The sequence below is a fragment of the Pipra filicauda genome, unplaced genomic scaffold (assembly GCF_003945595.2).
Source record: "Pipra filicauda isolate LSUMZ 115617 unplaced genomic scaffold, ASM394559v2 scaffold727_size130489_pilon, whole genome shotgun sequence".
NCBI lineage: Eukaryota > Metazoa > Chordata > Aves > Passeriformes > Pipridae > Pipra > Pipra filicauda.
The window spans coordinates 93,200-121,179 of NW_024104895.1; the positions used below are offsets into that span (position 1 = coordinate 93,200).

Below are 27,980 nucleotides of genomic sequence, written 5' to 3' on the forward strand. Positions count from 1 at the left end.
CTGCCAGTTCTCTGTCTCCTTTGAGCTAGAGAACTCTAACTGTTGCAACTCAGTTTCGTCTGATGTTGTTACTAAGGGACTTGATGTTTCATCTGATTTGGCTACAAAAGGTTTCCAATCATTAGGATCAGTTTGAGTGGCTGTTGGTACATGCATAAGCCTCATCAACCGGCCCATTTTGTCAGTTTATGTAGTTTGTCCATCCAGGTGAGAGATGACAAGGTTAACAGTACCCCTCAATATCTGTCAACCTGTGCCCAACTTGAGCCCGTGGGCAAGGTTCTGGGTAAATAACTTCTGTAAGTTATTACCAAAAATTTGTATCACTTTTGTTTGATGACTCTCGCTGGGCAGTGACTCCAGACGATAGGGAGAGAGAGGCTTTAACCCCTCCTCCGAACTGGGGCCGAGGCCGACTTAGTTACCTGTGAAGGGCATCCAGCGGGACCACGAGGAGGTGCGACCACTGCGGCTGAGCCCAGTCAGTAACTCTGCTCCCACCTTAGGAGAGTGATAGTTACTCCCGCCGTTTACCTGCACTTCACTGAATTTCTTCCCTTTGCCATTGAGAGCTCTGGGCAGAAATCCCAGCGCGTCAGCCCCCGCCGTGGGCCTTGGCGATGCTTGGCTTTAATTAAACAGTCGGATTCCCCTGGTCCGCACCAGTTCCTGGTGCTGAGCCCTGGCCAAGGTCCCCTCTGGGGACCCTCCCCCACCTGAACCGTGGAGCTGATGTGTCCCCACCGGGCAGAGCGGGAACCCTCCAGACCCCTATTACACCTGGCAGCACAAACAAACCCATTCTGGTGGTGGAGGACCTTCCAATCAGCAGTGCGCGTACCCCTGGATTAAGGGGACCCCAATGTCCAGTCGGGATTAGCACTACCTCAGTGGAAGTTATGAAGACTGTGTCCCTGTTGGATAAGTCCCACCCAGCGCTGGCTGGGGTGGCGGGGCACAGATTGCTGGTTGGGGTATAGGGGCACAGAGCGCTGGCTGAGCTGGGGGGGCACAAATCGCCAGCCTGTTCCCTTGTGTCGCATGTGATTGCTGTACCGGGGCGTGCGACAGCACCCCTCACCTCCAGTTTTTTGGCATCCTCCTTGCTTTGGGGTGCTTTCGAGGTGCCACTGCTAGAGGTTTCTGAGGGCAGTCCCTTTGGAAATGGTCGGGGGCCCCACAAATGAAGCAACCTTCTCTGGGTCTGGCCCCCTGCTGTGTCCTTAACTGAGTACTCAGTGCTACTGCTAGCAAATCTGATTGATGTGTTAAAGAACCCACCTCTTGGCAGGCACGAACTAATTCTGAGATACTGCAAGTTTTCCTCTTAGGAAGGGTTTGCAGAACTCTTTTACAATCAACATTAGCATTTTCGAAAGCCAGTCTTCTGCTAAGGATCTCTCTGGCTTCCTCATTTTCAATCTGCCTATCCAGAGCAGATTGCAGCCGATCTAGGAATTTTGTGTAAGGTTCTGTTGGGCCCTGTATTATTTTTGTAAATGACAAGTTTGCGTCTCTGTCTGATGTGGGTAGTTTCTTTATTGCCCGCATGGCATGTTTTGCAATGACTTCGTATATCTCTCTATTGTACCCGGTTTGAGCATCTATGGAACGATAGTTCCCATCCCCTGTGAGTTGGTGTGCTGATACCCCTGCTTGCGGGTCATTAGCATAGGCGGAACAGATTTCTCTAAAATTGTTCAGCCATACATTGTACTGTGTGTTAGGAAGGCTTATTTGTAACAGGGTTCTCCAGTCATGAGGCATGAAGATATATGTGGAACTTAGTGATTCTAAAAATGCAAGCGTGTTAGGGGATGATACACCAGTTTCTCTTATTAACTCTCTTAGTTCTTTGGTTAGTTCATGTGGCAATGGTTGGAACCTGTGGCTTTGACGTGGACTGATAATTACTGGACATGCTTGTATAACTTGTAAGTCTCCAGTACGCAATGCCTCTTCTCTGCATAAAACCCATCTATCAATTGTACCCTCTCGGTATGTTGCTTCATCCCTTGCCGGCAGAGCTATCCCGAAATCCCCCTCCTCCTCCCCCCATTCCTCCCATTCCCCCCCCCTGCAGCTCTGGCGAAAGCGGCTGCCTGTGGGTGGGCGGTGGTGGTGGTTGGGGAGGACGGCGCAGGGGTGGGGAAGGACGGGTCGGTGTCCGTACCGCGTGGCGGGCGAGATGGTGGTGCCCGCCCCTGGGCGTGTACTCGGCGTTCATGCGCAGGATGGGTTGGCAAGTAAGCTGGGCTAGCCCCCCCACCCCCGTCACGGGACCCCCTGCTGCTGTCCCACTGACTGGAACCTCGCATCTGGGGCCCCGCTCCCTCCCGCCGGTCCGTGTCCCTCGGGCTCCCTGTTCCCTTCCCCGGAGTTGAATTGTGAACGGCTCCACCCCCTGCCCCCGCCGCGCTTTGTGTGTTTGAACTGCGGTGCGTAAAAGTGGGGCTGCTGCTTGCAGCGTGAGTGGGGGGGGGGGGGTGTGTTCGTCGTTCTTTGGTGGGATCTGCTTAATGCAGTCATTATAGCTTGCCAGGCTGGATAAGCACTGTTTGCTTGGGAGTCCCCTCCCCAAACCTTGAGTTTGATAAGATTGCCTATTTTGTCCCATATGTGAATGTTGAGGGCTTCAACCAGAGGCAGTTCTGGTACGGCTGCTTTAATGAGCCGCACCAACTCTGATAATTCAGCCCTTGTAACCTGAACATAGTAAGGATTCAGCAGAGCGGCGAACGAAGCGGCGGCGCTGGCGGCGGCTCTCAGTCATGTGGCGGCGGCTCGGCGTGGTCCCGGCTCCGGTGAGCGTGGCGTTCGCAGCAGCGGCAGCCCTGGGGCTCCCACGGTTCGCTGGGTGGCGCGGGGGTCGGGGCGCGCTGTATCGGAAGGCGCGGCGCCTCGGTAAAGCCCGCGCGGTCTGAACACGGCGCAAAGGCTTTTTGCTGGCAATGCTTTTTAAGCACGCCGCAGGGTCAGTCAGCGGCGGCGAGCAGGCGGGGAGCCGTGGCAGTTTCTGCGGGACAGAAAACTGGAACGGGGGCTCCGCGGGGGTCAGCGGTGGCTGGGGTTGCTAAGACGCGGCAGCGGCAAGCCGCTTCTTGCACGTGGTCCACACAGTCGGTAGCGAAGAGCCGCTTTACCAGATGACCGACTCTCAGGGGACCCACAGGCTTTTCCCTGACGATCTTAAGGTGCTCTGCGGCTCGTTCTCCGAGCTGCAGGCACATCTCACCCAGGGAGCAGTCTTAGGCGTGCACGGTGCGTCCCAGTCAGACTCACCGCTTTGGATGTTGTGTTGACCCTCTCCGCTCTCTCCAGTGGCTGCTTTGACCTCTCAGTTTCTTCTTCAACTTCTTTCTTCTCTTCTTTCGTGCACTATCTTAATATTTTTGAGCTCGCTAAACTAACTGTCTGTCTCTTAGGTGCCAATAAGAGCACGGGGTTTATTGACGTCAAGGTTTTTTGTGGTCAAGACCCCTGTCTCCGAAAATTGAGACGATCCCAGGGTCACCAGCTGATTTCCTGATCCAGGATAAATATCTCGCTTAATATAAGCTAAAAATGTCCCTTTCGGATCGTCACTTGTAGCAGGGGACCCTTGTATAACAAGGAATGAGTCAACTCCTCGTGGATGGTGAAACCAAGAGAGCTTTATTCAAAACTCCCACTCTTATATCCCTGTGTACCATGTGACTTCTTCAGGCAATAGAGTTATATGTGACTGCGCATGTCCCCTCGGGCCCATCGCCCTGGCACATCCCCTGTGCATCCAGACACACCTCCCACAAGGTCCCACGTTGTAACATAACCAACAAGACTCAGTCATGTCAGGGTCTGTATAATTGATGGCTTTATAAGATGCTTCTACCAGGTTTAACATTGATTCCACTCCCCCATGTGATACTTTTTCAAATGATCCAGTAGGAATGACCTGTGTACCTTTAGATTCCTGTGACATTGAATTAGTAAGGACTTTCTTTTTCTTGACTGTTGTCTCTAGATTTCCTTATTTCCAAGCTGGGTCCTAGTAATTGGGAATAAACAGTTAATGGCTGTTTCCTTATTGTCACATATTCACCTGGGTCTGCGGACAGTCTGTCTAATCTTACTCCCCACGTCCGTCCAGTCAGCCACCCTCGGTCCTCGTGATTCAGGACTTGCACCTGCAAATACTCACAATTGGAGGGTTCATTAGGGAGTACAAACCCTCCAAATGCAGGGGGCTCACAATGTGGTGGTCCCCATTGTACTCGTAAGTACCTGTCTGGTCTTTCAGGTCTCCAGGCAGTGGCTATGGTCTCACAACCCCAATATCCACAGTGATAGTGCCCAGGATAATTGCAATATGACCTGCCCAGGTTAGAAGTTGGACACCAATATGTGGTTCCCTTATTTACTGTAACAGAGGGTTTTCTTCCTCCCTTGCCACATTCTTGGGGTATATTAGCCATTAACAGATCACAAACTGTCACATTAAATTTAGGACCTATGGCAGTTATTGCCTTCCAAACAACTTTAGAATCTTTCGACCTGATTGAGATTCACTCAAATGGTTGGTGGGTACATCCCAGAGAACTCATGAGAGCTATTACACTAACGATTAGTGCCAGATTTTGTCCTTCAGCATTGGGTAAGAGATAGGCCTCCATTCTGGAGCTTTACCCTCCTCTAAGTAAATTGGAAAGGCCTTTAGGAAGTCTCCGTCATTGGCCTGAGCAGCCTCCTCCCTGAAAGACTTCCAGAAGTTTGGATGGTTTGCCTGTCTCTCAGGGGAGTGCTGGGAACAGTCTGAGTGGGTGTCAGATAACTGGTAGGTAGGGTGGGCCTCGGTGGAACAGGCCCTGTGGGCATGGCCGTGTTTGTGGAAGCTGGACTTGACCTTTGGCCTGGACCCGCCCCTGAATTCCTTTCTGTCCCAGGAGGGAGGACTTTCTGGGGAGGAGGCAGAGCTGGAGGGAGAGGCCGTGGGTGTGGGTGTGTCAGGGGTGGAGTCCCCGACACGCGCAGGTGGAGGCAGAGGTGGCCTAGGGGGGTGGTGCTGAGGGAACCCGCCCCCTTCTTTCCCGCACTGGCGTTTCCCGCAGCAACTTTTCCCACCTTCGCTCCTCGCTCCTTGCCTCCCTCCTTCCCGATGCCATTTGGTTGGTGCTGTGACACAGCTTCATCCTCCCTCCTGCCATCTTGTGACTGATGGAATTTGCGTGCCGAGGTGACAGTCGTTTTAGTGGATGAGAGTCTCATACGTGATTTCTCATGTTTTGTGGGTTAGCTGTCTCCTAGCTCATCGAATGCATTAATGCCCTCCCATGATGGTGGTCTGATGGGAAAAGGAAAACTGATGAGCTCCCTCTGCCCTGGCATCGGGCAGTTGCAGGGTGTCCCTGCCCTTCCCCCTGTGCCATTTCCAGCTCCTGCAGGAAGCTGAACCCGGGACTCACGGAACAGGGCAGGGCCAGGACTGCTGGGGCAGGCCCTGGAACAGCACAGCACTTGCACCCCCTGTGTTGTGAGCCAGGCAGAAGGACACCAACCTCAAGGGGATTTGGATCCCCATGGTGAACATATCCCTGAGAAATGTGTCATCATTTCTGCAGAGGGGGCACTGGAGGGATAAAAGACCAGCATGCAGAGCCTGTCCCTGCAGGAGAAACACAAGCAGCAAGAGTGAGGCCCTGATGCTGCTGAGCCCCTGCTGTGCCCGTGGGGGTGACAGAACCACTCCTACTTGGATGCAGTCCCTGTGGAACCAGGCGGTTCTGCAGGCTGGGCACACCAGGGTGTTGAAGGTCATTCTGTCCCCCACAGGCTCCAAGCAGATGAGGCATTGGGTGCCCGGCTCTGGAGTCGCCTCCACTGCCTGCTCTGGGCTGTGTGTGGGGCTGTAGGAGGTGGGGGGAAAAGGGGTGGGTGAGGTGAGAAGTGCTGGGCCCTTCTCTGGTGGTGGCAAGAAAGGGACAGGGGGTACCTGAATGGTCTGTGGAACTGGGTGACACAGCCTCCCTGGTTGGCACAGGGCAGGTGGAAGCTCAGGTCACAGTGTCTTCCACAGCAGGAAATGGTGGCCCCTCTCTGGCCACAGATGCAGCAGCTCTGGAAAGAGCAGAGCAGCCCCATCAGCAGCAGCCTCAGGGCGCTCCCTCACGCCCGAGCGTCAACCGCGGCCGTTCCCAAAGCGCCAGGCTGATATATAACAGCCTTTTGCTGTGGGAGTGTTCTGGGCTCCTGAACACTCCCTCCTCACCAACTTCCCGCAGTTGTTCGTTGTAGTCTCTCCTCAGGAAGTCCGAGAAGATAGCTTTGAGTCCTTGCTCTCCTGCTGCTGGTGATCTCTCCCTCTCGGTGTCCCTCCTCGGTCCGTAGGCTGCTGCAGTGCAGCTTATCAAGCGTACGCGTCCTGGAATCTTCATTCCTCTAGGTCAGTTTTTGGCTGCCCCCGGTCAGCTTCGGCAGGCAACTCTCGAGCCTCTCTTGGCCCGTCTCCAATTTCCCCTGGGATTCTTCTCCCAAGCACCGAGTTGATTTATCAGCCCGTCCACTTGGCTCTGCTCAAGTGCTGAGCCTCAAAATCCACCCCCCACCAGCCTAAATGCAGTGGGGGGAAAAAAAGCCCCCTAGCCTTGGCCACAGGCAGCTCGGTTCAGTTCTGCACTGTCCCAAGCGTCCCGCAGCTGCAGGGGGGGAAGGAAGGCCTGGCCCCCTCCCTCTTACCTCAGGTGCTGTGAATCTCTTCCTTCCCAGCACACACTCCAAATGCTGACTCTAATTCCCCGGAGGGGAAGAGAGGGAGCCCAGCCACCCCCCGGCCTTGTCCACCTACACGCAGCAGACACCAACAGCAAAACAACCAAGACAGCACTGCCAACCGTTTCCGGTGCTGTGATGTGTGATTTTGAGCAGAAGTGAACAACATGGACAGTGACTGGCTCTCCAGGGAACACTGCCCTGGCACCCAATCACCTCTGAGCCCCTCGACCTCTCAAGGGGGGCCAATTTCAAACTATGACATCAGGTTAGATGTTCTGACAGTGTGTGTTGCAACAGACTGAAGATGCACTCAGACAGCAAGTTGGCAGGCAAGGAACAACAAACACTTTCTTTACAGCAGGCTTAGTTTTATAGTCTTTTTCTTCTGTCCACGTGCAAATACCATATCTCATTGGTTATATGTTCTTGTCCAAGCCCATCCTCTGATAGGTGGTCGGCATCCCCTCACGTGCTGGCAAGTCTCAAAACAACACCTGTTATTTACTGCAGTTCTTCCTCCTTTTCTGCTTTCTAAGTCTCGATGTTTACATTCTTTTACAACCTCACAGCTGTAAGTGCCCAAATTCAAGGCCTGAGCTGTCTGCAGCCCAGTTGTTTCCCACAGGTGCAAGGGATGTCCAGGTCGACAGTACTCCCTCAATATCTGTGAACCTGTGCCCAACTGCAGCCTGTGGGCAAGGCTTTGGGTAACAGACTTTGTGTGAGTTGTTACCTATAAAATGTGCATCACTTTAGTTTTAATTCTGTTGCTGGGCAGTGACTCCAGACGATAGGGAGAGAGAGGCTTTAACCCCTCCTCCGAACTGGGGCCGAGGCCGACTTAGTTACCTGTGAAGGGCATCCAGCGGGACCACGAGGAGGTGCGACCACTGCGGCTGAGCCCAGTCAGTAACTCTGCTCCCACACACCCCGAACACACACAGAGTGTGTGCACCTTTTCCAGGTTAAGTAGTGGTGGCCCGTCCACCAATGTCACGTCCAGTGAGCGCTCGATGTAATCATCACGAGGTTCACCACTTTTGGGGAATAGGGTCAAAATAGGGAGCACAGCTTTAATAACAATTAATAAAGCACAATAGACTAATAATAATAATAAAGCCAATAAAACCAATAAAAGACAATAAACCCCAGTAAATTTAAAACATTAGTAACAACAGGATAACTTATCTACTTAGAGCTGTGCAAACTTTACTTGCAAACATATGTATGATGTCAACGGAGGTGAGGAGGGCTCTGGATGCCAAAACTCGGGCTGTCCTTTCCCTCTTTGATGATGATAGACCCAGAGTCTGCAATAAATCAAAGATTTTGTTATACCACTTACCCCTTGCTCCGAGGGGAAAGCCCATGAAGATGACTTTGTTGGTTAATTCCTGGATCTCCTTCTCAAGATGTTGATACTTTTTCACCTTTTCTTTTGCTGCTTTCTCTAGCGTGGTGTTATCTGCTTCATATCTCACTGTTACATTTACAACAAGTGCCTGTTTTTCCTTCACAAAGATGAGGTCGGGTACAGCGGATTAGTGGGATTTGGGGAGACCTCCAGGCCTTAGGCTGCTGGCCCCATTACCTGTGAGGTGAATGCCCTTCCCCCCACCCCTGCACGTGGTCCGGCGACCCCGCAAGGAGCACACACAGACCACCAGAGAGGGACGGACGAAAGAGAGAGTTTATTGTGGGGTTGGGGTTTATAAGGCTTTTAGGAGGGTCAAAGGGGACCAATCACAAGTTCAGGGTCACACAGAAAAAACCATCAGGTAAAGGGTCAACAGCCAATAGGAAGGGGTTAACAAAGGGCCAGTGAGAAACACCTCAGGACACCTTCCCAGGACACCTTGTGTGAGACAATAGCTTCACAGGGGGTGTCGGGAAGGGGGAGACAGTGACACTGCAGAAAATACAAAAAGCCATTTTGAAACATGTTTAAACCACAGTAAAACCTTCTGTTTCTATAACATTAGAGCTGTTTTCCTCACCAGTCCATCTCAGACAGGACTTTTTCCATCCTGCATATTTCAAATCCATTGCCACAGTCGGGTTTAAACAACTCCCCATCTGGGTCTCTTATCTTGGGTTCCTGATAAACGACGCAATCTTTCTTTTTCGCTTCTTCAGAAAGCATGTCACAGATGTAATTGTGACGTTTTACCCTGGCATCTTTACCGACTGGGCATTGTCCGATGATACGGGCACAGGATTCGTTCTCAGCTTGGCAGTGTCTACAGGACCTGATGTATCCGTCTTTCTTCCCTCTCGCTAGGTATTCTCTGGTGGGGTGGACATTCACCCTCGATTGTAGAGCTGTCAGGAGCTTCTGGTGGGGTATACCTCGATAGTTCTTAATCCAGTTATTGCTAATCGTATCCTCTTCAAAGTTGGGGATTCCTATACCTTGGGACTGTAATGGAGTCCATTTTTGAAATTCCATTTTCTTCCAGTTCCAAGGCCGTAGGTATATGTTTTTTGGTGTACTTATTTCCCATTCTGATGTATCTTCCTCACCCAGATTAGATGCCTCCACCGTTGGTTTGGGTGCCCAGATATTCGGTATTTTATCTTCATCTCCTCCAGCTGTTATCCACAATTTCTCGTATATCTGTGCAGTGTTTTCTTCCTGCAGAACAGCCCTTAAAGTATCGTCAGAGCACTGTGCCAGCCTGTGTAACCTCCTGGCTTGTACACTCGGGATCAGTGCCTGCAGTTTTATAATACCTAATCCTCCATCCTTCATGCTGGAATATAGGGTGGCATCACAAGTGTTGGTCGGTAGACGTAACCATTTCTTAACAATTGCCCTAATCCTTAAATCTAGGGCTTCCAAGAATCCTGGTTTTGTCTCCGTGTGGTCTGCTAGATATCTTACTCGAGGGATCACATATGTTTTTAAAATGTCCACTCTTTGTAGTGGTTTGAGTGGTGCCTCACTAATGCAGTTTAGCTGAGTTTCTATTTTTGATGACAAATCTGGCTTGGCTGTTTGTACCCAAGGATCTGTCTGAAGGCCTGGATATTTCCCTGAGCTACCAGGACAAACCATATTGAGGGGTGTACCACCTATAGTCCATGAAGGACAATCATTGATTGTATATGAATCTCTGGCAGGTTGGATGAAAAATCCATGACATTTCTCCTCTTGTGTCCTAAGACCAGTTAGATCGCAGAATGTCTCAAGAATCTTGATGTTCCTTTTCATACCTTCCCAGGATCCACTAAGGAAGACCAGATCGTTGGCAAATGCCATTGCAGTTTTCGAGTTATTTCCATGATGAAACCCTTCTCCATACTGTTCTAATTCACATAATAAAGGATCCACAGCCAAATTGAATAACAGTGGAGACATAGGGTCACCTTGTTTGACCCCCACTTTTATTTGAATTGGATCTGATTGTTCATTTTTGGTGCCAATTTGAGTGTAGATGTTTTCGTACATATTTGCAATCAAATTAATAATAGGAGAATCTACACCTTTTTGTTTCAGGCCTGTGATAATGTGTTGATGGTTTACTGTGTCCAAAGCCTTTGCAGTGTCAACAAACACCACTGCCAGCTCTCTATGTTGTCTTTTTGCACTCTTTATAAGAAGTTGTAATAATTTCAAATTTTCGGAGCAGCCTGGTGATTTTATAAATCCCCTTTGTCTTGGGTTTATGGGGCACACCTTTGCTAGCCTTGCCATCAGTATCCTTGAAAATAGCCTTAGAATGACAGACCTGTGTGGTGGTTTGAAACTCCCAAGAATGTAATTTTTAAGTTCAAGCCCCCCTCCCACAGTTTGCCCCTGTGAGAGGGTTTAGTGATGGTATGGACTTGACATCTTTTTCACCTCATGTGGAGTTTTCAGACAAAACACAACCATTCGTTATTTTGGGAAGGGGAAAATATTTACAAAGGTTTACTTACACCCACATATCTATTTACATTAAACTAAATTTCTCCTTTTTTCAATAAAAGTCCAAGAAGAAAAGAGAAAAGTCTTTCTGTCACTCCTCAGGCCACAGTTCCTTCATTTCAGTTTTTTGTGGCACTGGTCAGTGTCCTTCATTTTCCTGAGGCAGTAGATTTAAGTGTGGCAGTCAGGATTTTGGTTCTTACTTTGTGGAAATTCCAATCCTGAGCCTTCGGGGGATTTCCTTGTAGATTTTCACTCCTCTTGGGTTAGAACATCGAAGGCAGCTTTCAGTTCAGCCTTACCAAAGCTCTTCTGCTCTGTCTCAGCTCGGCAGCACGATAGAAGCAGCAGCAGCAGCAGCAGCAGAGGGCACGGCCACCTCCTCCGCATTCCGTCCTGGCTCAGCTCTCGGGACGACTCTGGGTTTTTTCAGCTCCTTTCTCCCTCTCTCTCTCTAGCTGCTGCTGCATTTTGGGACTCCCTAAGGGTGTGGAAGTCCACCCCTCCTCTTCAGGAAGTCTCTGGGTTTTGGGAAAGTAATACAGTCTTACCCCAAACCAGCTCTGTTGAGTTTTCCTCTGTTTTGTTGCCGGCTCTCCCTCCTGCAGGAAATCTCTGCATCCTTCAGCTGGCTTCACGTTATCTCGCTGCTACTGGCTATCATTTGGCTTTCAACCATCGCTGTCTCTGTTCAGGACTGCTCCTCTGCTGATTTTCAATGTCTTCTGCTGTTGCTGACAGTAAGGAAACTCTTCCAGCTCTTGATTACGGGACCCGGTCCAGCTTTCACACTATACCGGGTCTCCTGTAGCCGCAGCTGGGGCTGGGGGCCCTTGGCCCCCAGAGGGGCTCACTGCCTCCTCGTGGCTCAGATCATGGCTACCTCCCTTCTAAACTATCTTCACCACCTTCTCTTCCGTTTCTGTGGGCATGGAATATTCCATAGGGCGCACGTGGACTATTGATTGGTCCAGTATTATCAGTGGGGCAAACCATTACTACCTCAGAGAAAAGGTTTTTCAAACCACTACAACCCAATAGTAATGGGTCTCCAACTATTGATGTCATTGAGACGGTCTGGCTTGGTTGATTTAGGTAACAATATAGTTCGGCATCCCCATACCATGTCTGGTATTTTTCCAGATGTTAACCATAAATTAAAAATTTCTGCCGTTTGAGAATATTTGGGATCCATTTTAGTTAAATCCTTTATCGTGATCCCATCCGGTCCAGGAGCTGCATTTTTATTTATCTCATTGATTGCAATTTCTTTTTCTGTGATCATGGCTTTAAAGGCGTTGTTATCAGCCATTCCTATAGATTGATAGTTTCCAAGATCTTTGAACTCACCAGTTGTTTCCCATCTGGATTTAAACACAGAGTATACCTCTGGGAGTGGTATTTCACATTTCACAGACTCTGTATCATCAAGGATTATCCTTGCCAATTTCCCTCGATCTTTATAAAATAATTTTTGAAATCTCAGATATTGCCCCTTTTTAACCGCTCTCTTTTTCATCCAGTTTACTGTCTTTCTCTTACTCTGTGTATCCTGGGGTTTGTCTCTTTTCGATTTTACATTTGATGTTTTTTCTATTCGACACCTGGCCTCGAGGTGTCCATACCACTCTTTTGTTGTATCATTAACTAATGTGTGGATGTCTGTTGTCCCCTCAGCTGTCTTTTGGAATGCCCTGGGGTAGTTATTCATCTTTCTTGATTTTATCCCTTCCGTAATCATTGCCATGTAATGTGCTCTCAGCTGATCCAGGCTCGATGTTTCCATGTTTGTTGGATGTTTCTTTCTTTTCTCTACCTGTACATGTACTTCCTGATTTTCCCTTTCTTTTTGTACAGGATTCATATACCGCCCTTTGTCGCTAATTTGTTTAACTGTCTTAGTTGGAATATGTTCGGCAATTAATTCATTAATATATCTCTTTCCCTCATATTATTTCACCAATTTTTCCAATAATTCTTCCTCCTCTTTTGACCAGCACTTACGAGATGACTCCCGAGCTGTTCTCCCTTTAGGGTGAGCAGCAGCAATCCCTTCCTTATTTCTGGTTTCTGGGTGACTCAGCCTTTTGTGCTGTCTCAGGCTTATTTTTGATTGAAAGCTCCTCCCACGTTCCTCACAAGTCCAATCTCCAGATGGAACCACTTTGTTAGCACCTCTGCACAGTGGATAGTGACAAACGATAGAATGATGATTCTCTCTCTGCAGACCACATTTTATACATTGGAAAATGATCTTTCTTTTTTCCATGTGATCGAAGAAGGTGGTCTGTGAGTCCCTGTACTCCCATTAGTTTGGTTTTACTACAAGGACAAGATGGAATTTTGTCCAGTAACCTCACCAGTGGTATTTCTCCTGGTGATTGGTCTTTCTGGGAGTCTAAAATAGAGTCTGTAGCGAGTATAAATGAGTCCTCCTCATCTCCATTGTTTTCATTTTCAGTGTCAGAGAGATTGTTTTTATTTTCTCTGACTGAGTCTGGTGTAAATGACTCGTAAACTTCTGGAAGTAAAGCCAATTTATCCCCTTGTATTAAAGATTGAGTTGCCTGCCAGTTCTCTGTCTCCTTTGAGCTAGAGAACTCTAACTGTTGCAACTCAGTTTCGTCTGATGTTGTTACTAAGGGACTTGATGTTTCATCTGATTTGGCTACAAAAGGTTTCCAATCATTAGGATCAGTTTGAGTGGCTGTTGGTACATGCATAAGCCTCATCAACCAGCCCATTTTGTCAATTTATGTAGTTTGTCCATCCAAGTGAGAGATGACAAGGTTAACAGTACCCCTCAATATCTGTCAACCTGTGCCCAACTTGAGCCCGTGGGCAAGGTTCTGGGTAAATAACTTCTGTAAGTTATTACCAAAAATTTGTATCACTTTTGTTTGATGACTCTCGCTGGGCAGTGACTCCAGACGATAGGGAGAGAGAGGCTTTAACCCCTCCTCCGAACTGGGGCCGAGGCCGACTTAGTTACCTGTGAAGGGCATCCAGCGGGACCACGAGGAGGTGCGACCACTGCGGCTGAGCCCAGTCAGTAACTCTGCTCCCACCTTAGGAGAGTGATAGTTACTCCCGCCGTTTACCTGCACTTCACTGAATTTCTTCCCTTTGCCATTGAGAGCTCTGGGCAGAAATCCCAGCGCGTCAGCCCCCGCCGTGGGCCTTGGCGATGCTTGGCTTTAATTAAACAGTCGGATTCCCCTGGTCCGCACCAGTTCCTGGTGCTGAGCCCTGGCCAAGGCGGGGAGGAGTGGTCTCAGCCTTCCTTCTGTGATGGATAAAAGAGGCTAGAATTTAGGTTGCAAGGTAAAAACAGGTTTATTAATGCTAACAAGCAAAAGCGGCTAGCCGGGCGACCGGGGGAAACCCTTGCTCCACCACAGTCCGCAAAATGGGGAACCGAAACAGCAGTAATTATAACTCTTATTGACCCCACCCCCCTAAGTCATGTCCATAGTCCATTGGTGGGGTTTTCGCGGGCCATCCTCTGCTTGGTTCCTCTTTCGCGGGCTAGTCTGAGGTTGGCTCCTCTGTTCGCGGGCCTTTGCCGTTGCTGAGGGGCTTCTACCAATGATGTCAAAGTCTATAGTCTCTATGAGGCCGTGGTCCTGGAATTTTCCATCAGGGGATGTCATCTAATCATAGGACTCCTCGTGGCTTGCCCTCCATATTAGTTCCTATTAATATGCTTATAACAAATATCTTTAAAACACCAAATCATTCTGCGCTGTGTTAACAAACTCGTGGTTAGGGATTTCACAATTAGTTCACTCATGACTCTGAACAATGTGGTTAGTAGAATACAATAACATTATTAACCCTTTTGAACAGCAAATTTCCTAGGTTTACTTATAACAATCCCCCCTCCTAATTTCCTCATAAATTTGCTGGTCAAATCTGATTATCGCTTCTCCGGTTGTCTCTGGAAGAGAGACTTGATCTTCATCAGAAGATCTTCCACTCATATCCTCATACTGTTGTTTTATTGTTAATAATTGTACGGTATCAATCCTTTTCTTAGCAAATGCTATAATTTTGTTGAGGATACATGGTCCAAATACTAGAGAAGCAAACAACAGCACTAGGGGACCTGCTAGGGTTGAAACCAAAGCTGCTAACCAAGGAAACTGGTTATGCCAAGTCTCTATCCAACTTTGTGTGGCCTCTCTTTCCCTTTTTCTTTGCAAAATTCCTTCACGCAATTTGGACATAGATTCTTTGATAACTCCTGAATGATTAGCATAAAAGCAACATTCCTCGCCCAATGCCACACATAATCCTCCTTGTTGTAGAAATAGTAAATCTAGTCCCCGTCTATTTTGCAAGACTACTTCTGAAAGAGAATTTAAAGAGGTCTCTAAATATGATATGGATTTTTCTATCCGATCTAAATCTTCATCTACAGCTGTTCTCAAAGCTGTTAACCCATGACTATGTTGGACTAAAGAGGCAACTCCAGCTCCTGTAGCTCCCAGCCCCAAAAGCATTGCTATTGTTATACTTATTGGTTCTCGCTTTTGTATATGATGTTCGTTCATTTCCCAAAATTCAAAAACTGACTCTCCAGTCCGATACAACATGTGAGGCAGAACTGCTACTTGAACACAGAATTCATTATTTCTTCTGAATGCAGAGACAGACACACACGGAACTAGTCCTGTCTTGGAACAAATCCACCATCCACCCTGATGTGGTATGACCCATTTATTCTTTTCCCCTTCTAATTTATTTAACTTGGTACCACATAAGTCTTCACTGCTTGGGGACACATTTCCAATACATGTTCCTTTCCCACTAATTTGGGACATAGTGAGACCAACTTCTCTTTCTCCCCATCTGCACTGACTTGGGTTGTCTTCAGTGCTGAAATTAAAAGTAAGGTTTAACCCCACTCCTTCATAGAAGGGAGGTTTCACATTATAGCACAACCAGCAAGATTCAGTCATATCTGGATCAGTGTAATTAATAGCTTTATATGAGGCCTCTACCATATTTAGCATTGATTCTACTTCCCCTTGGGGTACCTTGTTTTCTTTAACTGACTCAGTGGGGGAAGTTTTGATAACCTTTGTTTCCTGTGGCGCTGGTCTGGTGAGGACTTTATTCTCCTTCTCTTTCTCTTTTTCTGGAGTGTCATCCCTGGATTCCTTTATCTCTAGATTAGGTCCTACAAACTGAGAATAGGCTGTTAATGGTTGTTTTCGTATAGTCACATATTCACCCGGATCAGCGTATAACCGATCTAACCTTACTCCCCATGTTCGACCAGTCAACCACCCTCGGTCCTCATGATTGAGAATTTGAACTTGCAAATACTCACAATTAGATGGTTCATTGGGGAGTACAAGTCCTCCAAGGGCAGGGGGTGTGCAATGTGGGGGTCCCCACTGTACTCGCAAAAACTTATCAGGTCTCTCAGGTCTCCATGCAGTAGCAATTGTCTCACAACCCCAGTACCCACAGTGGTAATGCCCTGGATAGTTGCAGAAAGACCTCCCTGGATTAGAAGTCGGGCACCAATATGTTGCTCCCTTGTTCACAGTAACTGAGGGTTTCCCTCCACCTTTTCCACACTGCTGGGGAATAGTAGCCATCAATAAGTCGCAAACAGTTACATTAAATCTAGGAGATATTGCGGTTATTGTTTTTCTTACAATTTTAGAATCCTTTGCCCTGATTAAAGTCCATTCAAATGGTTGGTGGGCACATCCCAGAGAACTCATTAGAACTAATAATTCAACAATCAGTAACCAATTTTGCCCCATTTTGTTTGAGTCTCTTTCTACCGTTCTCAGTGATTTTATTCTTAATTCCCTACACGTGTATCTCTCTGCCTTCCTCCGTCTATTCCTGTGCAGGGAACAACGGGGTTTCAAGTTCTTCTCGGCAGCAAAGATATTCTTCAAGGGACAGCTTAGTTCACTGATTTTTCAGATTGAGACTCATCTACTTCCAAATTTTGGACTCTATTAATTAGTCCCAACAAATCAATGTATCTTCTTCGATTAGGCTTTTCTGATTTCCACGAGAATCTTGCTCGGCAGAGTTCTATTAATGCATTATCCCAATTGGTTTCATAGACCTCCCAGGTCTCTGGGACTAGCCACTCCCAACCACAAAAAGCCTTTATTATTTCAGCTTGTGCTAACTGTTCTCTTATAGATTCAGTCGAACTGGTCCTGCACCTCATACAATAGGGTTGTCCCTTTATAGACACACAGCGCCACTTCTTATCACATTTCTTACACTTACATAATATCCAGCTATAATGTGTGGATCCCGGGTGTTTTATGCAAGGTATTCCGTGTGGGTTTTGTCCTTCTGGTATATCAGTCTCTATTTCGCAACAAAAGGGTAAAACAGTTTGTGTTCCCACTATTCTATATAGTCCCGAACCTCCAGTCTGTTCAGGGATTCCTTCCAGGTTCCAGGAGACAAAATATGATTTCCTCAGAGTCTGTCCTTGAGGTATCTGGAAAAAAGTATATAAGCTAGGCCTTACTGCTTCTTCATCGAAATTCATTGGTGGGCTTTTACTTTCTCAAATCTTATCCGCAAGTCTCCCGGGTTTGAGGTCACTCTCCACTCTGGTCCGGTTACTGGTCCCTTCACCCGTGACGCATGGGTCCACCCTCGTTCGGCTGTTCTTATGGCAGTATCTGTAGTAAGGAGAACAACAAAGGGCCCCTCCCACTGTGGAGTTAGTGATGTTTCCTTCCAAGTTTTAATTAATACCTGATCACCTGGTTGAATTTTATGTATAGCTAAGTCCAAAGGGGGTCTCTGGGTTACAAGTCCTTTCCTTCTTAGCTCTTGTCTCCTTTTCATTAACTCAATAATATACTCTCTTAAATGGACATTCTCAACTGTTGGATGATCTACTGGGGTCCCAAACTCATAGGGCATTCCATACAACATTTCAAAGGGTGAAATACCAGTATCTGTCCGAGGTTGAGTTCTAACATACAACAGCGCCAATGGGAGACACTTTATCCAATTCATTTTTGTTTCTATCATTAACTTAGTTAGATGTTTCTTAATTTCTCCATTCATTCTTTCTACTTTTCCTGAACTTTGTGGGTGCCAAGGGGTATGATATTCCCATTTGGTTCCTAATAACTCTATTACCTCTTTAATTACCCGTGAAGTGAAGTGAGTCCCTTTATCTGAGTCTATTGAGGTCATTATTCCATACCTTGGTACAATTTCTTCCAATAGAATTTTAGATACCACTTTAGCTGTACACCGAGCAGTGGGAAAAGCCTCCACAAAGTGCGTTAAATGATCTACCAGCACTAATAGGTACCGATATCTTCCCACCTTTGGCAGCTCTGTAAAGTCAACTTGAATTCTTTCAAATGGTCTTTTTGCTAATTCTCTTCCTCCTTTAATCTTCTTTCTTTAATATCCTCTGTTCACCTTTTGACAAGTCAGACATCCCTCCAGAGTCTTTTTAGCTATATCATACACTCCTGCACATACATATCTATTTCCAAAATGATCTACCAAAGCTTGGGTACTCCAATGTGTCTGTTCATGGAGTCTTCTCATAATCTTATGGGCTAAGCCCTTAGGAATTACCTCTCTCCCATCTGGAAGCAGCCACTTTCCCTGCTCTTCTCTTGCACCAACTTGTAACAACTTTTCTTTCTCTTGAGTACTAAAAGACTTAGGCACATGTTCACTTCCTGATTCCTGCTCATTGATTACCAACAAGGCAGCTCTCTTTGCCTCAGCATCTGCTAGATTGTTTCCTCTAGCTGTCACCTTCAATCCCTTCTGATGGCTTTTTACATATACTACTGCAATCTGTTTCGGACCTCTCAGAGCTCTCAACACTTCTCGGATCAAACTCTCATGCACCAGCCCTTTTCCTTTTGCATTGATTAACCCTCTCTCTTCCCATATTTTTCCAAAGGTATGTACTACTCCAAAAGCATACTTTGAATCTGTAAATACAGTTCCTATTTTCCCTTCTAACAACCGAAGAGATCTCAACAAGGCATAGAGTTCACATACTTGAGCTGACCAAGTGCTACATAAAGATCCGGATTCTCTGACTTGGAAGGTAACCCCATCTACTATAGCATAACCTGATCTTCTCCGTCCATCTATTACCCTAGATGAACCATCAATATAAAGTTTTTCACCTACATCCAATTCCTCTTCCTCTAAATCTTCTCTAATTTTTGTTTGAAGATTTATTACTTGTATACAATCATGGACTATATTTCCCTGAGGTTCGCCATACAAAAACTGAGCTGGATTTTGTAAATGAGTTACTTCTAATTCTAATTTGGATGTATTCAATAAAACACTTTCATATTTCAATAACCTGCTATCAGTCAGCCATTTTTCTGCTCTCTGTTTTAATACTCCTCTAATGTCATGGGGAGTATATACCTTTAGATCTCCACCAAAAGTGACTTTCACAGCTTCCTCCACCAAAAGTGCCGTAGCTACTATAGCTTGTAAACAGGTGGGCCAACCCCTACTGACCGGATCTAGGATTTTTGAATAATATCCCACAGGTTTCTTATGCTCCGCCCACTTCTGAGTTAATACTCCATAAGCTGTCCCGTCTTCTACGTTTACAAATAAATAAAAAGGTTTCTTTACATCCGGAAGGCTAAGTACTGGAGAGTTTATTAAGTCTTCCTTTAGGGCTTCTAATCTATTCTCATCTTCATCTGTCCACTTTACTAGTTTGTCTTTAGTTAATTTTTCATATAGAAACTTTACCTTATTACTGTAATTTTCAATCCATTGCCGGCAATACCCTAAAAGTCCCAGTATTTGTCGAATTTGCCTTTTGCTCTTAGGTACTGGCATTGACAATATTCCCTTCACTCTTTCAGGATCCAATCTCTTACATCCTTTACTTAGCCAACGTCCTAAATATTTTACCTTCTCTTCTGTAAACTGCAGCTTAGATTTAGACACTTTTAGGCCCTTACTACCCAAGAAATTCAAAAGCTTAATACTTTCTTTCCTCACAGACTCAGCATCCTTCCCAGCAATCAACAGGTCATCAACGTATTGAACTAACACCACTCCTTCACTTGGTTTGAAGGACTCCAGCAATTGTTCCAAAGCCTGCCCAAACAGATTTGGTGATTCTGTGAACCCTTGAGGTAGAACTGTCCATCTTAACTGCTGCTTCCTATGAGTGTCAGGGTCCTCCCATTCGAAAGCAAAATAATTCCTACTCTCCTCTTTAAGAGGACAAGTCCAAAAGGCATCTTTTAAATCTATCACACTATACCACTGATGTTCTGGAGACACTTGGCTTAATAAAGTGTATGGGTTAGCAACAACAGGGAATCTTGTCACTGTTCGCTTATTCACTTCTCTCAGATCTTGTACTAATCGATAAGTTCCATCTGGCTTCTTGACTGGTAAAATGGGAGTATTGTGAGGGGACATACAGGGTTCTAGTAACCCTTTTGCCAACAACCTTTCCATGGTAGGCTTTAAGCCTACTTTCCCTTCATTAGGGATTGGGTATTGCCTTACTCTAATGGGTCTATTTGGATCTTTTATAGAAATCTCAAATGGTTCAATATTTAATTTTCCTATGGTATCAGAAGTATACCACACTTCTGGATTAATTTGAACTTCATCTTCTGCCGTAAGGGCATAAATCCTTACTTTCAATTGTTGTTCCGAAACTTCTAAATGAATTCCTAGTTCAACCATTAAATCTCTCCCTAATAAATTATACTCCGCCTCCGGAACTAACAAAAATGTTCCCAATGCAAATTTATTGGAAGCCTCTATTTCAGCATCCTTTATCATTGGTACTTTAAAAGGCTCTCCTTTTGCTCCAATTACTTGAACTTTGTCAGATGATATTACGCAGCCTGGAGGTAGTTGTTGCACAGTTGATCTTTCAGCTCCTGAGTCTACAAGAAACTGAAGAACTTGTTGCTGAGGACCCACTTTCAATTTTATCAAGGGCTCAGTATTCTTTGGGGTCCCCAGCAGATAGAGCCCCTGACCCCTTCAGTCTTCTAAAAAGACTTGCTCATCTCTCTGCTTCTTTTTACAATTCCTCTGAATATGTCCCTTCTGGCCACAATAGTAACATTCAAGTTCTCTGAAATTTATCCTTTTATTCCTTCCCCGCTGTGACCGATCATTGTGATTAAAAGATTCCTTCTTCTCTAGCTCCCTGACACTATTTTGTTCTCCCTTAATGGCTGCTACTAAAACCCTGGTTTGCTTCCTTTGCATGTCCTCTTTTCTCTTCTGTTTCTCCTCTTCTCTTACTTCATCTCTTCTAACATACACCTCCTGAGCCTCTCTCAGCAGCAAATCTAATCCTTTTGTTTGCCAGTCTCTATTCTTTTCCAATTTCTTTCTAATGTCTTCCCATGACCCCTGGACAAACCTAAGCTTAAGTACTGCCTGTCCCATAGCATCATCTTCGGGATCCATCCCTGAATACAGTTGGAAACTTTTTCTTAGTCTTTCCAACCAATCTGTAGGTGACTCCTCTTTTCTCTGATATTCTTTGAACGCCCTATCTATATTCTGTCCCCTAGGGACAGACTCTTGTATTCCTTGAACTATTATACTTCTTAAATCATCCATTAGGGCTCTATCTTCGGGCCTCTGGTTATTCCAATTAGGTTTTTCAATAGGCCACTTAGTTTCAGCAGCAGGACCCTGCTGATGCCTTCTATCCCAATTTCTCATGCCAGCTGCTCTAATCATTCCCCTTTCCTCCACCGTAAACAAGATGCCTAATATAGCCTGCATCTCATCCCACGTATAGGTGTTAGGTCCTAAGAATTGATCAAACCTTTCAGAAACCCCTATAGGATCTTCTAATAAATTCCCCATTTCCTTTTTAAAAGCCCTTACGTCTCCCGAACTAAGGGGTACCGATACAAATCCTATACCTCCTTGTCTCCCTGGCAAGGCTGTTTCACGAAGAGGATATAACTGAGATTTCTGAGGGGGGTGTTCAGTTATTCCGTGAGTCATTGTCATATCATTAAGTAAGAAAGACTCACTAGCTCTATCAACTGGCGAAGGTGCATAAGTGGATGATAAAATGGCGGATTCCCGCCCTTGTGTAGACAAAATGGCGGATTCCCGCCCTTGCATGGATAAGATGGCGGATTCCCGCCCTTGTGTGGACAAGATGGCGGATTCCCGCCCTTGTGTGGACAAGATGGCGGATTCCCGCCCTTGTGTGGACAAGAAGGCGGATTCCCGCCCTTGCGGATTCCCGCCCTTGTGCCGGTACAACTTCCCGCCCTTGCAAGATGGCGGATTCTCAAGATGGCGGATTCCCGTCCTTGCAAGATGGCGGATTCCCGCCCTTGTGTGGACAAGATGGCGGATTCCCGCCCTTGTGCCGGTAAACTGGCGGATTCTCGCTCTGCTGGACTTAAAATGGTGGATTCCCGCCTTTGCACGGATGAAATGGTGGATTCCCGCCCCTGCTCATGTAAAATGGCGGGCTCCGACACCGTTGGAGCACTGGGTGTCACCTCACTATCTCCACTGTATGGAGGAATATAAGGGGGAGGTGAACTCCGGAGTTCAAAATCTTTATTACGATCTACTTGCTTTCCCTTTTCTTTCAGCGGGAACAGCCGGGTAGGTGTACTAGACCCCAACCAGATAACAGCATATTTACCTTCCTCCGGACAATAGGGTCTTTTATCATTAACATGAAAATTCAACATCTCACAAATCCAGTTCTCAAACGTGCCGTAAATCGGCCAACAGATACCACTCCCTATCGGTCTACCTCCCCACACTTCAATGCAATAATAAATCATTGTCTCTCTTGATTTCCCGAGAGTATACGGGTTACTATTCCAACGCTTTAACAAGATTCCTAACGGGCTGTTTGCTGGAATGCCCTGCGACCTAGCCTCAAAGTCGCTACTTTCACATCCTCTTTCTCCCAGAGAATCTAATTTCGCCGTACTCACTACACCACTTCCCTTTTCGGTAGATGAATCTCTAACACAACTCTTCCCACTCTGAGAACCACAGCTGCCTAGTACAGACTGTCGTTTCTCCCGTGAGCACTTTTTTGCCAAATAAATTCTACTCCCTAGTCCTTTCCCTTTCAGGGAACCTCCAGACCTCAGGAGCTGTCCCTCATCAGAGGACCTACTTGGCTGATCTACCGCACAGCCACCCATGGGTGGGGAAACCTTGCTCTTCCCCGAGCCCATCTTCTGGGGTGCCTTCTCTCGTACACACGCTCACTCAAATCACAAACGCTTCCCTCCGGTCGTGGCCTGGTCCCTCGCGGGAGACAGGAACCGCACTACTGGGAGGTCCACAATCGCTTCGTCCCTCTCAGGGAACGTCTCAGACAGGCACACCCCAGGACCCCCTCCCAACCGCCGAGGGGTACGCTATACTCACCTCTCCGTGGGCGAGTCTTCGCTCTTTCCGGCAGTGCTTCTCAGAGCACTGGAGCGGACCTTCCCCGACCAGACAACCCACAACGCAGCCGCCTCGCCTTTGATCGGCTACTGCCCTCAAACAGAGCTCACCTAGCTACCCTTGAGCTAGACGTTGTCTGGACCCGCATGCAGAGATTACGAGGATCTGCAGAACACCTTTTCCTTTTGCTTGTTTGCCTTAATAAACAGGTCGGTATGGAGAGGCTGAATAAAAGAATCTCCCGGGGCCGTCCAAAAAAGGGACGGGGGCGCCCTTCCCAAAGAGTGTTTCTATCACTCAGGGGTCTCCATCCGAGTCACGGCACCAAATTGTGATGGATAAAAGAGGCTAGAATTTAGGTTGCAAGGTAAAAACAGGTTTATTAATGCTAACAAGCAAAAGCGGCTAGCCGGGCGACCGGGGGAAACCCTTGCTCCACCACAGTCCGCAAAATGGGGAACCGAAACAGCAGTAATTATAACTCTTATTGACCCCACCCCCCTAAGTCATGTCCATAGTCCATTGGTGGGGTTTTCGCGGGCCATCCTCTGCTTGGTTCCTCTTTCGCGGGCTAGTCTGAGGTTGGCTCCTCTGTTCGCGGGCCTTTGCCGTTGCTGAGGGGCTTCTACCAATGATGTCAAAGTCTATAGTCTCTATGAGGCCGTGGTCCTGGAATTTTCCATCAGGGGATGTCATCTAATCATAGGACTCCTCGTGGCTTGCCCTCCATATTAGTTCCTATTAATATGCTTATAACAAATATCTTTAAAACACCAAATCATTCTGCGCTGTGTTAACAAACTCGTGGTTAGGGATTTCACAATTAGTTCACTCATGACTCTGAACAATGTGGTTAGTAGAATACAATAACATTATTAACCCTTTTGAACAGCAAATTTCCTAGGTTTACTTATAACACTTCTAATTCTCCTCCCTGGGCAGTTTATTACAGACAGTTGAATACCAATGCTTGGCCTTTAACGGCTGCTCTGCCAACCAGAGGGCCCCCCCTGAAAAATAGGGGAAGTTTGTGTTGTTTTCTCTTTCCAGGAATGCCAGCACTCCCCCCGCTGAAGATGAGAGGAAGGAGTTGCAAGCAGGGCAGCTGCCAGCGGATTTCCCCGAGAAGGCTCACAGCCAGCCAAGATGGGATAATCATTTTTCCCTTAGGCCCTTTGAACTTTGGTTACTTGCTGCTTGAGCAGCATCCTGCCAGACAAGACATTCTTTCTTCTTTTTCAGGATTGGTCTGTATTAGGCCAAATTTTCCCTTTGTTTTTTTAGGAACCTGCTGACAGGTGAGACCCAGCTGCCTGAAACCGATGGAACTTTTAACTGCCCCATAATTGCTTGTGCTGTCAGTTTATTAATGTTTGTGATTTGTTTGTGTTTCCATGGCAAGCAACTTGTTGAGAACTAAGAATATTAGGAGGATTTTATAAGACAAACCATTCTGTGTATTGCCAGTTTGATTTTTGCTAAGTTTATTTTGTCTTTTTACTAAAAAGAATGGGGTGGGGAAAGCTTTTATCTTATGGATGTATAAGTTTGTCTCAGAAAACTCAATCAAATTTAGCCTGGGAGTTGGTACAAGAATTTATGCCTATTTGGAATCCTGTAAATATGTATTAACCTTCCCATTCTGCCTCAGAAGGATTTAGATTTATTATGATTTGGCTAAATTTTTCAGAGATGTTAATGAGTGAACTAAATAATCTTAACAAAAGAAAACATTACATGGAAATGGTTGAGTCCCCCTTCCTAAACCAGAAGGAGGGACGGCCACAGACTGCAAAGGGGACATGGATAAAATACAGGAAGGTCTTTTACCAGCTCTCAAGACCTGTAACCAGTTTTGGAAACACTTGTATTCTCACTTGAACGTGTCTGATGTACTGTTGGGTTTCCTACCCTGTGTCCTAAGCAGGTTTTCTACTTTGCATCTCTTCTTTCATTTTTGCTAATCAATATGGTAACTCTAGTCCACTGTGCACCCCACATGCTTCTAAACTTTGGGTGCAATTTACTGTAGCAGCAATTGTAAAGGAATGTGATGAGGGGAATTTGCCCACTAAAATTAAAAAAATAAAAAAGGGAAAGCACCTGGGGATAATACAGGTAAATTTGAAAGGGAATTAATTTCATTTATGACCCCACCACCAGTAAAACCACAGCTTTTTGTTTTGTGTCAGGACTAAATCACGACAGAGCTCTCCCCTGTGCTCTGTCCCCTGAGAATGGAGTATAGGCCTGATGTAAAGATGTGCTTATATGAACACTCTTTTATATTTTGTATGAGGACTTTGTACACCAAAAGTTAATTTTTCATGGTGTGTAGAATTACCCAGTGGGGCAGGAACGTTGCCAAGAAATTCTTCCAACTCGATGTGCATGTGGCCCAGAGAGAACCCTGTTTTAAAGCCTTTGAACTGTATGAACACACCTCCTTACAAACCCAGTCCCACTTGTTCTGGTGTGCAAAGGGAACCAATTTACTGTGAGACCTGGAGATGCCCTTTGAGTCTTGGCTGAAAAACACGTGTCTTATACGTGAGGTGTGTTTGTTGGGGATCCCCCTCGATGGGATTGAAAAATCAGAACTTGCTGTGGAATTCTGGGACTCATTTCAAGCCCCAAATGTACTTGAGAGACCCCTGGACTTGCAAGACAAGCAGCTCTGGTGCCCCACTTGGGTCAGCTTGGGGTGTTCTGACTCATCACTCTGCTCTGAGGTGGGGGTAGTGCTGCCATCCCTTTGCCCAAATCGTGTCTCTCCTGACCCATGGGCAGGAAGGACAGGGCAGGAACTGAGTTGTCCTGAACAAAGCTGAGACTGGATCACTGACACACGTGCCCCAGATTGTTATACAGTCAGGCAAAGGATAGATTTTCATCTTTGGGTATTTTTTACACCTTCTCTAGTTCTAACACACCACCAGTGGGCCTTGGAAAGTACCCCAGGGCAGGTGCATGCCCTCAGTAATTGGGCCAGGTGTGTGTTCAGAGAGCTGAACTTGGGAGTCCAGCAGGTGTCAAAACTGGCTTTACAGAATGGGTTGGCGTTAGATATGTTACTGTTAAAGGAACAAGGGGGGTGTGGAATGTTAAATCTTCCTGAATGTTGTATTGCCATTCACAATGTAACGGCATCAACTGGAAAAACCTGAGGCAAAACGAAAGCAATGGCTGATCAAACCTCAGAACTTCTGCAATCACTCCAACCCAAGGACTGGCTTCAAGGAATTGGCCCCAGTTCCTGGCTGATGTCCATGTTCCAATCCTTGGGACTGGCGGGGTGGGGGCAGTGGCTGATGAGGATTGGGTTGATGGTTGCAATTGGATTTACATTTTTCATGATTGGAACAGCTGATGTCCGTGGTATGATTACTCTTGTTGTTGTTTCTGCTGTTTGTGTCTTCTCTGCTCTGTCTTGTCTATGTGCACATCACCCTGATGGAAAACCCGTGAACTGAGGAAAAGTCCCTGGCAGAGAGTGTTTGAGCCATGGGGTGGGGGAAGGACTTCAGTGCAGTTCCCTCTCTCCAAACCCTGTCAAAGCCACAGAAGGAACTTGCTGTAAGAGAAGCCAGTGGACAAAAAATCCCCCCTGTGCAGACAGTGAGAACTTGAGATGAGCCCAGAAGGGAGGAATCTGCAAGAGGAAAGAGCTCATGCCAGGCAGGTGGTGAGGCAGATCTGGGGAACCTCCTCCTTCCTGCATCTCAGCAAAAATTCCCCCTGTGGCAGCCTGGGGGAAAGGAAACAACTGCTCACACATGTGCCATCCCAAGTAATGGGAATGGGATCTAGGCCCCTTTCAAACTCCAGGAGTTCAAGTAAGGCAGTAAAACTTAGGAGATTGATGTATCTCACCATACTCAGCCATAAGGTTCACATCTGCAGCGGACACTTTTATAGCATGGAGGCAAGAGGTACCTGCACTACCACTTCATGAGGTAAAGATGACTGACTGTAGTCAGGGGGGGGCTGTGGCAGGAGGGCCTACCCCGAGAAGGCCCAGAAGCCCATCAGAAAATGCCCACAGTGCAGGCTCTCATGCAAGCTGGCTGTGGTGAGTTCTGGTGGTGCCACGGTGGTGGGTTTTGGTGTTGAATGAGGCTAAAACCAGCCTGGTTCACCAAACCCCAAACACATCCTGCTTTTTGAAGTTGGGTGTGGCAGATAAGCTGGTGGCTGGCCTGTAAATTTGTGACTAGCAGTCAATCACTTTATACTATAAAAGTCCAGTCCACTTTTCTGCAGTCAGGTTCTTCAAACCTAACCCTTCTTGGGGTGTATGTGTGGAGATTCCTCCCTTGGGCTGGGGACCCCCCAAGGATACTCCTTGAGGCTGAGCAAAAGAGTTCTCCCCACAAGCATTGGTATGGGTGAGTTACATCCAATCTCTACTTAATGATTATTTCCCTTCTGCTACCTTGAATATAATTGCTTCAGTAATTGCTTCAATAGAGTGCACTGTCCTATCCTACCCTGTGCTAGTAGTAGTCTTAGCCTTTATATTGTGCAGTAAATAATTCTGATTAAGATCTTCTCTCTGTTCACCTGTTGATTTGTCTGATCATTTGTATCAATAAATGATTCATTTTATAGAAACAGTCTCACATTGTCATCCTTCAAACCTGCAGGACAGAAGTGGTTCAATCCCACCTCTGTAATTCCTCAGATTTAAACCATTGACACGATCCAAGGCTAAGATTGGATCCAGGCACACCGAGACTCCTCTCTGAGAAGGACTTTGGAAAGCAAGGGGGTCCTTTCTGCCCTTGTGACTCCCCAGCAGGGCTTGTGTAATAAATGTTGTCTGAGCCTTCCACTCCCACCCCTGACAGTGATCTGGGGGTGTCTCGGCCCTCCTGGTCTTGGA

The 27,980-nt window shown here is 46.7% G+C and overlaps 1 long non-coding RNA gene across 1 annotated transcript; it reads left to right on the forward strand.

The window, feature by feature from the left end:
• Positions 1-27,709, forward strand: LOC120324847. Its single transcript, XR_005566503.1, has 3 exons — positions 1-691; positions 13,916-14,518; positions 24,000-27,709. It is a non-coding gene; the product is annotated as an uncharacterized LOC120324847 (long non-coding RNA).
• The last annotated feature ends 271 nt before the right edge of the window (positions 27,710-27,980 follow it).